Genomic DNA, 12,592 nt, shown 5'->3' with positions numbered 1-12,592 from the left:
AATATATATTAGAATATATGACATATATCTACTATTCGGATACAGATAATTAAAACGTAAAACCATATCAGTATTCATATCACACACGGATATTCAAATACGGATCGAATACAAATCGAATATTATCCATACTGTTTTCACCCCTACAATTAAAGATTCCATCAAACAATTATTTAAGTTCTTGTACAGTGGAGTTTGAATGACTTTATGGTGAATGATTAATAAAATCTTATCTTGACTCGAATTCGAAAAACACCTTATCTATATAATAGATAATAGGTAACAAATCTATAACTTAAAACTTAATTTAATAATTATTTTCAAAATATAAAGTGAATGTACCATAAAATTTTGATACGAGCTAGAATTGTTCAAGCATAGATTTCAATCACAATATTGTATCTGAAAAGAAAATAGTATATGTTCTCCTTGTTTTAAATGCATGCTCTGCCGGGAACTAATTTTCCATGCACAACATAAATATTGTACTAAAATTTTAATATGAATAGTACAAAATTTTGGTTACATTTATACAATCCTTTTAATTCATTATCATTAAAATCCAGACACATACAAAGATTATAACCCGACATTATATACAAAAAAATATCTTCAATAATTATTTCAACATTTAATTTATTTTTGAGTTGATCCTTAAATGTATCACATGTCTTTTTTTGGCCCTATCTATAACATTCAATTAAAAAAAAAAAAAAATCATCCATCCACAGTTAGTCTAGAGCAGTGTTGTAAAAAGCATTGTAAAAAACATCTGTTTAGGCTAATTAATCAGTCGATTAGTCATTGGCGGTAACCAAACTGTCATAGATTTTTCAAATGAATCAAATTATTCTATTGTCAAAGTTCGTATAATTAGATTTTTTAAGAAATATATTTATATGCATTTCATCATAAATATTATCACGTGGATGCTAAGGTAGATTTTCTCCGGTGTTCAAGATAGGATCAATTTGATACAGATAAAATAATTTATGGATGAAAAAAATATTTTAATATTTTAGAAACTAAAAGTAATAATAAGTGATATTTCGATGACATATCCATCAAATGAAGATTTTAGAAACTAAAAGTAATAATATTTTAATATTTTAGAAACTAAAAGTAATAATAATTTATGGATGAAAATAATAAGTGATAATAATTTATGGATAAAAACGTTAATAAATCAAAATTTAGATTATAAACGTTAAAATAAAACCGTTAGATGTGATCTATGTTATTTCCTCATTGTGGTAAAAAAATAAAAAAATATCACATTTCAATTTTGTTCTCATGTGAATCAATGATTTGAAAAATCAACGTCTATAAATTATCCACATTAGTACGTTTTTACAAGCTATTGATGACAACTAAAATAAATTTAAAATATCACAATTTTTTACACGTGCATAGATAAAATAATGTAGATCATATCCAACAGTTTTAATTTGACTTTTAAATTTTAAATCTTAAATTATTAAAGATCTTAAAAATAAAGATAAAACACAAAAAATTGAGACATTTGAACCTTCCTCTTATTTAAATTACTAATTTGTCTCTTGTCAAACAAGTAATTGTCAGTAATGGAAAAGAAATAGGGAATCCCATCCAAAATTTTACAGTTATATTTTTTTTCCATAAATTATCCACTTGGATTAACGGCTCTATATTTTATTCCTGGCGAACAAATCGGGTGCACAGATCTGACTTCATTAATCTCTAGCCACTATAATGGCCAAAAATAACGAAACTGCCATCAGTTCGCAGGAGTAGAACTGTAGAACGCAATGACATATCAACTGTCCTCCTATTTTAACTTATTTTACAAAAACCTTTGTATAATAAAAAGAGTGAGTCTATGGCACTATGCATATTACGATTTGGCACTGTGTTATGGTTCTATATTCGAGTTTTCAAATTCTAACGGTCGATCCGAACCGTTTATCTTGTTCTCCATATTAATATGTGTTTGGAGATCAAATTTTACATTTTTTGAAAATTTTTTTACTATTCTTTTTTATTAATTGAAAATCACTGTTTTTGTATGGTCCAGAATTTTCAGATCAAGTGATTTTCTAAATATCTAAAAAAATAGTAAAAAAATTTCAAAAAATGTAAAATTTGGTCTCCAAACACATATTAATATGGAGAACAAGATGAACGGTTCGGATCGACCGTTAGGATTTGAAAACTCGAATATAGAGCCGTAACACGGTAACAACCCGTGATATGCATAGTACCATAGACTCACTCTAATAAAAATCTAAGGACCCGCGTAGCAGTTTCCGGACTCTAGTTCTCCAGTCTCCGTACTATAATTATTTAAGAGCGTAATAACTTCATTATTATTATTTTTAAAATATTAATATCTATATACATAAAAATATTTATCTTTATGCTCAAAGATATTTATATTTATATTTATAAGTTAAATAATTTTTACATAAATAATGATCTTGCCAATCAAACTCTCCAAATGTCCTCGCAATGTCTCCACAACATAGCTACCATAACTGTCGGGAGACCCTGTCGGGAGACCACAAAATCTCCAGCGTCGAAATTTTTTCTTCTAAAATATTAATACATATGCATGAAAGTCTTTATGCTTATGCACGAAAGTATTTATACCTATTAGATGAACAAATAATTGTCTCCCCAATAAAATATCTCAAACATTCATGCACCATAAATATCTGTGGAGGGCGCTCAATGGGGGGGGGGGGGGGGGGGGGGGGGTGCATACACGTTTCTAAAAGTATTAATATTGCCATACCTATCTGTGGGGACCACAAAACTTGATTTTTTTTTTTTTTTTTTTTTTAACATATGGCGCTGGATGACGTCTAAAAATAATAAAATATTTATACCTATGCACTGAAATATTTATATGTATATATAATGCACAAAGTTTAACCTTCAAGCATTAGATCATATCAAGTATTAATATTTTATTTTTCAAGTACTAATATCTTATTTTGCAAATATTTATACCTATGCACTGAAGTATATATTCCTATGAGAGTAACTATTTTTTTTAGAAGAAGATTGACGCAGGGACTATTGGGAAGATTAATGTGGGAATACGGGGTCTCCACTACTTTATTAGAAGAAGATTGACATGGATACTATTGGAGAATTGAGAAAGAGATGGTTATAACAAGTTATGCATCAAAGTATTAATATCTTTTTTTTTTAAGTATTAATATTTTATCTTTTGAATATTTATACCTATGAATATTGACACGGAGATAAATGCAGAATTGAAAAAGAAGAACTATATAATTAGTGGGGACCATAGTACAACTTTTCTCTAATATTATTACCCAAACAAAGAGAGAACTAGAGTAGAGGGATTCATATAATTATTCTAAATCTAATAAGGTGATTATTGCCATATCGCATGGGTTCACCCTTTAAATGCTTCATATTAGTGTAAGAGTAGATTAAATTGCAAAATATTATTTTTATATTAAAATAATATGTGATTGGAGATCAAATTTTATATCTTTTGAAACATTTTACTATTTTTTAGATATATATAAAATAATTATTTTGGATGGTCCAAATCTTTCGAAAACAGTAATTTTGTATTTATCTAAAATATAGAAGAAGAAAATTCCAAAAAGAATATACAATTTATTGAAAGTGGAGGTTGGTTTGATCTAAACAGACTTGAAGAGTATAAAAAAAAAATGCCAAGTTCAACATCTAGTATCCTCTTTTTGCATTGAAGTAAAAAGAAAAAAGAAAAAAGAAAAAAAGAAAAAAAGAAAAAAAGAAAAAAAGGAACATTTTACAATTTCTTGGAAGATACTTGTCACAAAAAATAATAAATAATAATAATAATAATAATAAACAGGCTGTACAGAGCACAACATTTTGTGCTTGCCATGACAAATATGAAAGATAAAGAAACTTTACAAAGTAGAGCTTGACTTTAAAGAAACAGATAAAGAAATTAAAATAATATTTGAAGGATGCAAACTCAAACTCAAATCCTAACCACCGTCCATTTTTTTTTAAATTATTAACAAGTCATGAAGCAAAAGGGAATTCACGTGGGCAGACAGGGCAGCCAAATTAAAGACAATAAAAGGTGAATATTAATTATATGGTTCTCAAATAAAAATATTAATACAAATTGGCTAAGAAATTATGTCTTTTTTGTTGACCTCATTTTCATAAACTAAAGGATTTAATTAAAATAAACTTTTTATGAAATGTTTTTTTTTTATTCTCTCAGGTTATCAGAGTAGAATTACTAAATCTAAACCATTCTTAAGCTCTTACGAATCTTAAAGCGGACCCTCTATATCTAAATAGGCACCGTATTTTTTATTCGGCCGGAATTAAATCCAAGTCACTATTTTCCAATTGTACCCGGCTGGAATAAAAAAATAATTTTTTTTACAAGTTATTTTATGCATTCATTTTTTATTTTTTTTACCGCTTCACTTTGAATTAAATAGATTTTTAGATGAAAAATCTCTAAAGTTTATATTAATATATAATGTTTAAAAAAGGCGTAAAACCAATTAATATACATCAAAATTAAAAAAAAATCAGTCTTTGAAAAATCTTCAGACTTGTATATAAAAAGACTAGAAAATCACTAATTAAGATATTTTAGTGATGTACAGTACATGCCATTAAAATATAACAAATCAAGTTGTGCCACTAAAAAAGATGCACCTTTTTTCTTTTTTTTTCTTTCCATAATGCTGTAATGACGATGGTAGTAGATATTTGTATTAATTATTGAGAGGAATATGATCAAATCAGATGGTCCAAATTATATTAAAAAATATTCCTAAAAAATAACGGTGTTATCTGGAAATTGGATTTTTATCAAACCATTTAAACAATGACACAAGTTACCATATCACCAATAATTGATTTAAACCATCTAATTTAATCTACATATCAAAATAATATAAGAAATCAATTGTATATTCTCTAAGATTATTTTATTATATTTTCTGGATAAGGAGGAACTCGTATATTTTAAAAACGTTACAAAAATGTTATTTATATAAAAAATAGCGGATGAAATCCTGAAAATATATAATTTGATTTCATAAAAAAATTTCATACAAAATTAATCGATTGCGCCGAACTTTTTACTTGTAGCATAAAAAAAAATAAAAATAAACCAAAACACCCTAGATTTTGGAAATGAGGAGGGTTCCAATGCCTCATTTTTTTCATACCTCATCATACCTCATATTTTATATTTTCGTTTTCAAAGTCCAAATTGTTGATCCGAACCGTTCAACAAAATATTTATACTAAAATATGCATGGAGATGGAATTTTATATTTTTTGAAATTTTTTTGCTATTTTTTAAGATAGGTACAAAATCACTGTTTTTGAACCGTTCAAAAAATAGTGATTTTCTACATATCTTAAAAATTAGTAAAAAAATTTCATCCCTAACCATATTTTAGTATGGATATCATGTTGAACGGTTCGGATCGACAATTTAGACTTTGAATATGAAGAGAATGAAAATATAAAATATGAGGTATGATGATATATAACAAAAATGAGGCATTGGAACCCTCCTCTTTGGAAATTTCCATATTTACCCGGGCCACACAGCCAATCTGCGACCCCCGCCGCAGATTGGCTTAGAGATCCCCCGAAAACACAAAAAATGTACTATAATATTGAATATATTTAAGTTCTGGAGGACCTCTAAGTCAATCGGTGTCCCCCATTGTTGAAAATAAAGAAGAAACATAGAAGAATTGATCTCAGACACTCATCATAGATCAAGAGGCCAAGAATAAAGAAAATAGGAAATAGGCTTTTATAGAAATAAAATAAACGGTAACGTGTACCGTATAGACATAAATAGCAAAATAGTACAAACGGTAACTTAGATAGAATTTTAGTATAAATAGATGTAGGAACTGTTGTAATAAATATAACATATATATTCCAGAAATATAATCTCCTCAGAAATCATAAAATCAACATGGTATCAGAGCTACAGGCTCGATTCTGATAATATCCAATAATCCGACAAAGCTCCAAGCTTCCGATAACCCCTCAATCATACTCATAAGCAGAAATTCTCCACAAGCAGTGCACAAATGGATCAATGGGGGCAGCAATCTTACGAGGCTACCAACCCATCGAAACTCACTTCGCAATTGCTAAATGGTACGAATTATATATCATGGGCCAAATCAGTCTCTATTACCCTTAGTGGTAGGGACAAAATTGATTTCATCACAGGAGATAAGGCAAAACCAAAACCGTTAGACCCAAATAAACCAACTGAGGCCGAAAAACTAATAATCCGAAAATGGCAAAAAGAAGACCATACAGTTATGTCTCTGTTATACGGGTCCATGGAGCAACAAGTCATTGACTTGTTTCTCCAAGATTGTAACACCTCACAAGAACTATGGGAAGAAATTCGGGCTTTTTACGGGCAACAACAAAATCATTCTCATGTTTATCGCCTCCATCTAGAAATTCAACAAGAAAAAAAAGGAATCAGAACCCATATGGAATACCTAGCTTCTCACAAAAAGAAATACGATGAACTCAACGTTTATAGACAATTCACAACAAATGCTAAAGAACTCAAAAAACGAAAAGAGGAGGATCAAATCTTTTCATACCTCACCAGCCTTGATTCAAGCTACGAGGTCATTCGGTCACAAATCATTCGAGCACCCGAGCTCCCTACCTTCTCCGAGGTAGTCAACCAAATTCAGCGTGAGGATTCACTTCGGGAGGCTATGGGGGGTCCACAAGCCAGCCATGGCGAGGGACACGACCCCCACGGCCACGCCGTAAGATTTCCCCAAAATCACCGAAACCCTAGTTCTCAAAATCATCAAAATTGGTCGAATTCAAGAGGTGAGAAGTGCTCTCATTGCAAGAAGGAGGGTCACAAGGCCGAGAAGTGTTATTTTCTTCATCCAAACCTTCGGCCGAAGTGGTGGACGGAGATGGATTCGAAGAGAGGCGGAGGAGGAGGTTGGAACGAAGAGAAAAAGAAAGAGAAAGAAGGAGGCTTGCGTGGGGGCTTCTCTGCCTCAACCGAAATACCACATTTAATTAAACCAAATGAAAAGTTTAATAAACCAAATGATTTGAGTGAACCGGGTTCAAGCAAGCAAGGAGCTGGCGGGTCAAGCAGGTCAGGGGATCAAATGTAGCAGATTCTTCAACAATTATCCGCGTTGCTTGCTCAAAATTCTGCTAGCTCATGTGGTATTGTATCTCACTCAAATAATTTTAATTTATTTAACCAAATAATTGTTGATAGTGGTGCAACCGATCACATGTTTGGAAATGAAAATTTCCTTGAAAATTTGACAATACCAAAAAATGACCAATATGTGACCGTAGCAAATGGTATGAAAGAAAAAATCAATTGTTTAGGGGAAATTGTTTTGAGCAACAAAAAAATTAGTAACGTGTTATTTTTAAAAACATTTCCTATAAATTTACTTTCGGTTAGAAAATTAACACAAGAATTTAACTGTAATGTAATATTCTCGTATAAAAATGTAATATTTCAGGACCGGGTAACCGGGGACAAGATTGGTGAAGGATTTCTTAGAAATGGACATTATCTTTTGGACTTAGAAAAATTAAAATTTTGTGCTTCCGCAAGCTCAATTAATTATGATAGATGGCACAAGAGACTTGGGCATCCCTCCAACAAGATCTTAAATAGTGTTTTAAATTTTTCAAATTCTAGTTGTATTAATTGTGATATATGTAAGTTGGCAAAACAAACGAGACTTCCCTTTTCACTTTCCACTAGTAGAAGTGAAGCCTCGTTTGATTTAGTCCACTCCGATGTATGGGGTCCGGCCCCAATTAATTCGTATAATGGATTTAAGTATTTTGTGATATTTATTGATGATTTTTCTAAAGCTATATGGTTGTATTTACTTAAATCAAAAGATGAGGTTTTTTTGTGTTTTAGAGAATTTCTATGTCTTATAGAAACTTAATTCAACGCTAAACTTAAAATTTTTAGGTCGGATAATGGAACGGAATTTGTAAATAAAAATTTTATTAGTCTTTTTAAAGAAAAAAGAATTATACATCAAACAACTTGCATAAACACTCCCGAACAAAATGGAGTGTCGGAAAGAAAAAATAGACATTTATTAGAAATAACACGTGCATTACTATTTCAAAATAATGTTCCAAAAATATATTGGTCGGATGCCATCCTTTGTGCTACACATCTAATTAATAGATTACCTAGTGTTACTTTAGAAAATAAGAGTCCAACCGAAATTCTTTACCAACAAAAAAAGAATCTAGATCATTTAAGAGTTTTTGGTTGTGTATGTTTTGTTCACATTAAAAGAAAAGACAAGTTTGATTTTATGTCAACAAAAGCTATTTTTTTAGGGTATTCACCATATAAAAAAGGCTATAAGTGCTATGACCCAATTAATAAAAAAATATTTATATCTAGAGATGTGATATTTTGTGAAGATGAACCATATTTTAAAAAGAGTGAGATTAATGATAAACCACTTAAAAATGATCAAGTTAGACCAATAGCACCTCTCTTAGATGATTTAGATTTCATACCAAATGAGGACTACGAAAATGAATCAAATAATCATGAAGAAGCAATAAATAATAATAATAATAACAATAATGAGGAGGAAGAAAATAATAATAATAATAATAGTGAGGAAGAAGAAACTACAATGACAAGAAAATCCTCAAGAATAACTCAACCATCAACTAGACTTAGGGATTTTGTAACCTATACGGTACAATATCCGATAGAAGAATTTGTATCATACAAAAATATTTCATCCGAATACAATGCATTTCTTACTTCTATTGAAAAAGAAATTGAGCCAAATAATTACCAAGAAGCAATGACAAACCCGGTATGGTGCAAGGCCATGGAAGAAGAATTAAAAGCCCTTGAGAAAAATGAAACTTGGGTAATTGTTTCATTACCAAAAAATAAAAAACCCGTTGGATGCAAATGGGTATATAAAACCAAGTTCAATAGTGATGGTTCCATAGAACGGTATAAAGCAAGATTAGTGGCCAAAGGATATACTCAAACCTATGGTATAGATTATAACAAAACCTTTGCACCGGTAGCAAAAATGAATACCGTTAGAATTTTATTTTCTATTGCGGTAAACAATGATTGGAACCTATACCAAATGGATGTAAAAAATGCTTTTCTTCAAGGAACACTTGAAGAGGAGGTGTACATGATGTTACGTTATGAAATTTTTACAATTAAATTCGAATGATTTAAAAGAAAGAATCGATAAATCATGTTAATAAAATGGAAGTTTAAACCTTAATTAAGGTTCCCCTAAATAAGTAAGTTAATTGTGAATTGAAACCGCGTCGAAATTTCGAGATTTCGGAATTTTATAGCCCCAGTGCGGATTAGGTTGACCGCAGTGCGGGTGGAAGCCATCCGCAGTGGCTCAGGCTTTTTCTGGAATTTTGTCAAAAAAAATGACTAAGTAGTGAGTGCGGGTGAGGGATCCGCAGTGCGGATGAGTTTAGCCGCACTCATGAATTTCTGTATTGCACTGAATTTTCCTGAAATCGGCTAAGTAGTGAGTGCGGATGAGGGTGAACCGTAGTGCGGATCAGGTTCATCCGCAGTAGGCTCGGACTTTTCCTGGATTCGGCTGACAACCGACTAAGTCTCGAGTGCGGATTAGGTAACCCGCAGTGCGGATTGGCTAATCCGCATTCAGGGTAATTTTAACCCTAAAACCCAAATTAAACCTTCTCTCTCTCTCACTTCACCATTATCCCCATTTCTAAGTTATTTTCGGTTAAGAGAGAAGGAAAAGATCCCGTGAGTTTCCGTTTCTTCCAGACTCCCGATTGTTGCGAGAAATCGAGTTTGGAACCGAGAAAGCAGCCGAGGATCTCTCAGAACCCTTCTATTTGGTATTTCTTTCTCTCCTTTTTACTTTCGAAACCTCGAATTTTCTCGATTTCTCGGATTCTCGTTTTAAACCCGAGATTTGTGCTCGAATTGCTCGAGGACTAGTTCCTCTACACTTCTTACTAGTTTGTTTGTCATTCTTTTTCCCGATTTCTTCCGATTTATGAAATCTGATTTCTAGGGTTTCGTGCCAAAATTGAAAGTTGGCATAATCGTGATTTGATTTGCCTAACCCGACCAATTAGACTTGTAATCGGTAGGGTTGCCTCCTGATCGTGAATTTTTAGAACATTTAACGGCCGATTTGAGGTTTTGACCAAATTAGGGTTAACCAAACGGTGGATTGAATTGAACCGAGAACCAAAGTAGTGAAACGGTGATTGATGGTCACCAAATGGAGTTTGTATGGTCCCGAGGACCTAGATGAATTTTGTGTGGTTTTAGAGGATTTTGGTAAGAAATAATGAACCGAACGAATTGATACCAAAAACATCGAAATTGATTAGGGAAGGTATAAGCCCTAGAAGTAACTCGAGTAAACCTCTCGACCCTGAACCAATGTTAAACCTAGTATACGTATGATATAGGTGTAGGCTCGGTCGAGCAAGAACTTGCGAGACCATACGAGACGTCCGATCCTTAGCTTAAGCGGTACGCTCGTCAAAAAGGTGCGGGATTCTTGGACTTGTTTGATACTTTATTTTCAGGAATTAAACTGTTTATTCGTTTGTCATGTTGAATGATTAATTGTTGCATATTTTGGAATTCATACTGCATATTGATTCTTGCATAAATGAGAAGGATTGAATGGTTTTAGTTAAGGTTGATTGGCATGTTGGTACGGTTATTAATTGTTTAGTTCTATGAATTGTTCTTGTTGTGAATGAATTTGCCAGGCCGACCTGTTTAGGTGGCTGGTTAAGGTAACGGTGGCCTATCCGTTGACCGGTGTTTATGAATTTGCCAGGCCGACCTGTTTAGGTGGCTGGATAGGGTGACGCTGCTGACTTATGCGTTTGACCTGTTAGAATTTGCCAGACCGACCTGTTTAGGTGGCTGGATAGGGTGACGCTGCTGACTTATGCGTTTGACCTGTTATGGATTTGCCAGACCGACCTGTTAAGGTGGCTGGATAAGGTGACGGTGAGCTATCCGTTGACCATGTGTTATGATTTTGTGAGACTAACCTGTATGTGTGGCTTTGAGATATATTTGCTTGAGATTTAGCAAAGTTGACCTGTATAGGTAACTTTGATTCCGTGTGTTGCATTTGTGTCAAGTTGACCTGTATTGGTGACTTGTAACCGAACCTTAGGAAATGGTTAAGCCAAACAGCAATTGCAGATGGGTGTCCGATAAAGGTTCAGCTTGGTTGGCCATCTGTAGGCGCTTGTAACCCTACAGATGTGGGTTTGATAACGGTTCAGCTCGAAAGAACATCTGTAATTGCTACCAGCCCTAATGAACTGAGTTAGGAATCGAGTTAAGCCAAAATATATGTTGTGTGTTGAAAACCATCTTGGAAATTCCGTAAACTGTGTTTCAGGTTGATTAACTGTTGTCGAGTAGGGGCATTCTGTTATTTATGTTTTCTTATATACTGTTGCATTGTTATTGTTTGGGTTTCATTGTTGAATATAGAGTTTGATTGCAAGTCCAATAATTCATATGTGGCAAAATTCGCACTGAGAATTTATTCTCACCCCCACCTTCCCCGTTATTTTACAGGTATTGGTGCGATGGATTCCGGAGAGGCACGAGAGTAGTAGGCCTTAGTAGCTTACCAGTATACGACCCTAGATATGTTTTGTTGTATAGATTTAGGGTAGGCCTCGTGGTTGGTATCCGGATGAGATACTTATATTGTATTATTTACTGTCCAGACTGTGTACTCTGATTATATATATTAGAAACTTGTTTTGAATTGCGTGTTGTTGGTTTAAATTTTGATTAGCCTTGTAAGCATACACGGCGTTGTATGCTTACGGCGGGGGACTGTTACTACCCGTGGCCGCGGGGTGTGACACATGACACTACCACTCGGCCATAAAATGAAAAACAATTCTAATATAATTTGTAGGTTAAACAAATCAATCTACGGATTGAAGCAATCTCCTCGGGCATGGTATGGCAAACTTAGCTCATATTTAAATTCATGTAATTTTAAGATAAGTAGTGCCGACCACTCCTTGTTTACCAAAAATGAAGGAAAAAATATAACCCTTGTGTTGGTATATGTAGATGACCTAATAATTACCGGAAATAATTTAGAGGAAATTAGAAAAATCAAATCCCAACTAAAAGAAAAATTTGACATTAAAGATCTAGGATACTTAAAATATTTTTTAGGAATAGAAGTAGCATTTTCGGATAAAGGCATCTTCATTTCACAACGTAAATATACTTTAGACTTGCTAAAAGAAACTGGTAAACTAGGTTGCAAACCGGTCTCTACACCAATTGATACAAAATATAAATTAAATACCGAGGATGGTGAATCATTAGAAGACATAAACCAATTTCAAAGACTTGTAGGAAAATTAATTTATCTCACGGTAACACGTCCGGATATTTCCTTTTCCGTAAGTCAAATTAGTAAATTTATGCATTCACCAAGAACGCCTCATTTGGAGGCCGTAAATAGAATATTGAGATATTTAA

General features: G+C 32.6%; 1 long non-coding RNA gene across 1 annotated transcript; it reads left to right on the top strand.

Annotated features, from left to right (window-relative positions):
* The first annotated feature begins 7,142 nt into the window (after positions 1-7,142).
* On the top strand, positions 7,143-7,908 carry LOC144552012 (uncharacterized). The gene is made up of 2 exons (XR_013510919.1): positions 7,143-7,233; positions 7,545-7,908. It is a non-coding gene; the product is annotated as an uncharacterized LOC144552012 (long non-coding RNA).
* Positions 7,909-12,592: the final 4,684 nt, after the last annotated feature.

The sequence above is a fragment of the Carex rostrata genome, chromosome 3 (genome assembly GCF_964058835.1).
Source record: "Carex rostrata chromosome 3, lpCarRost1.2, whole genome shotgun sequence".
Taxonomy (NCBI): domain Eukaryota; kingdom Viridiplantae; phylum Streptophyta; class Magnoliopsida; order Poales; family Cyperaceae; genus Carex; species Carex rostrata.
The sequence above is the reverse complement of the archived record's forward strand: the minus strand, read 5'-3'. Positions and strand labels throughout refer to the sequence as shown.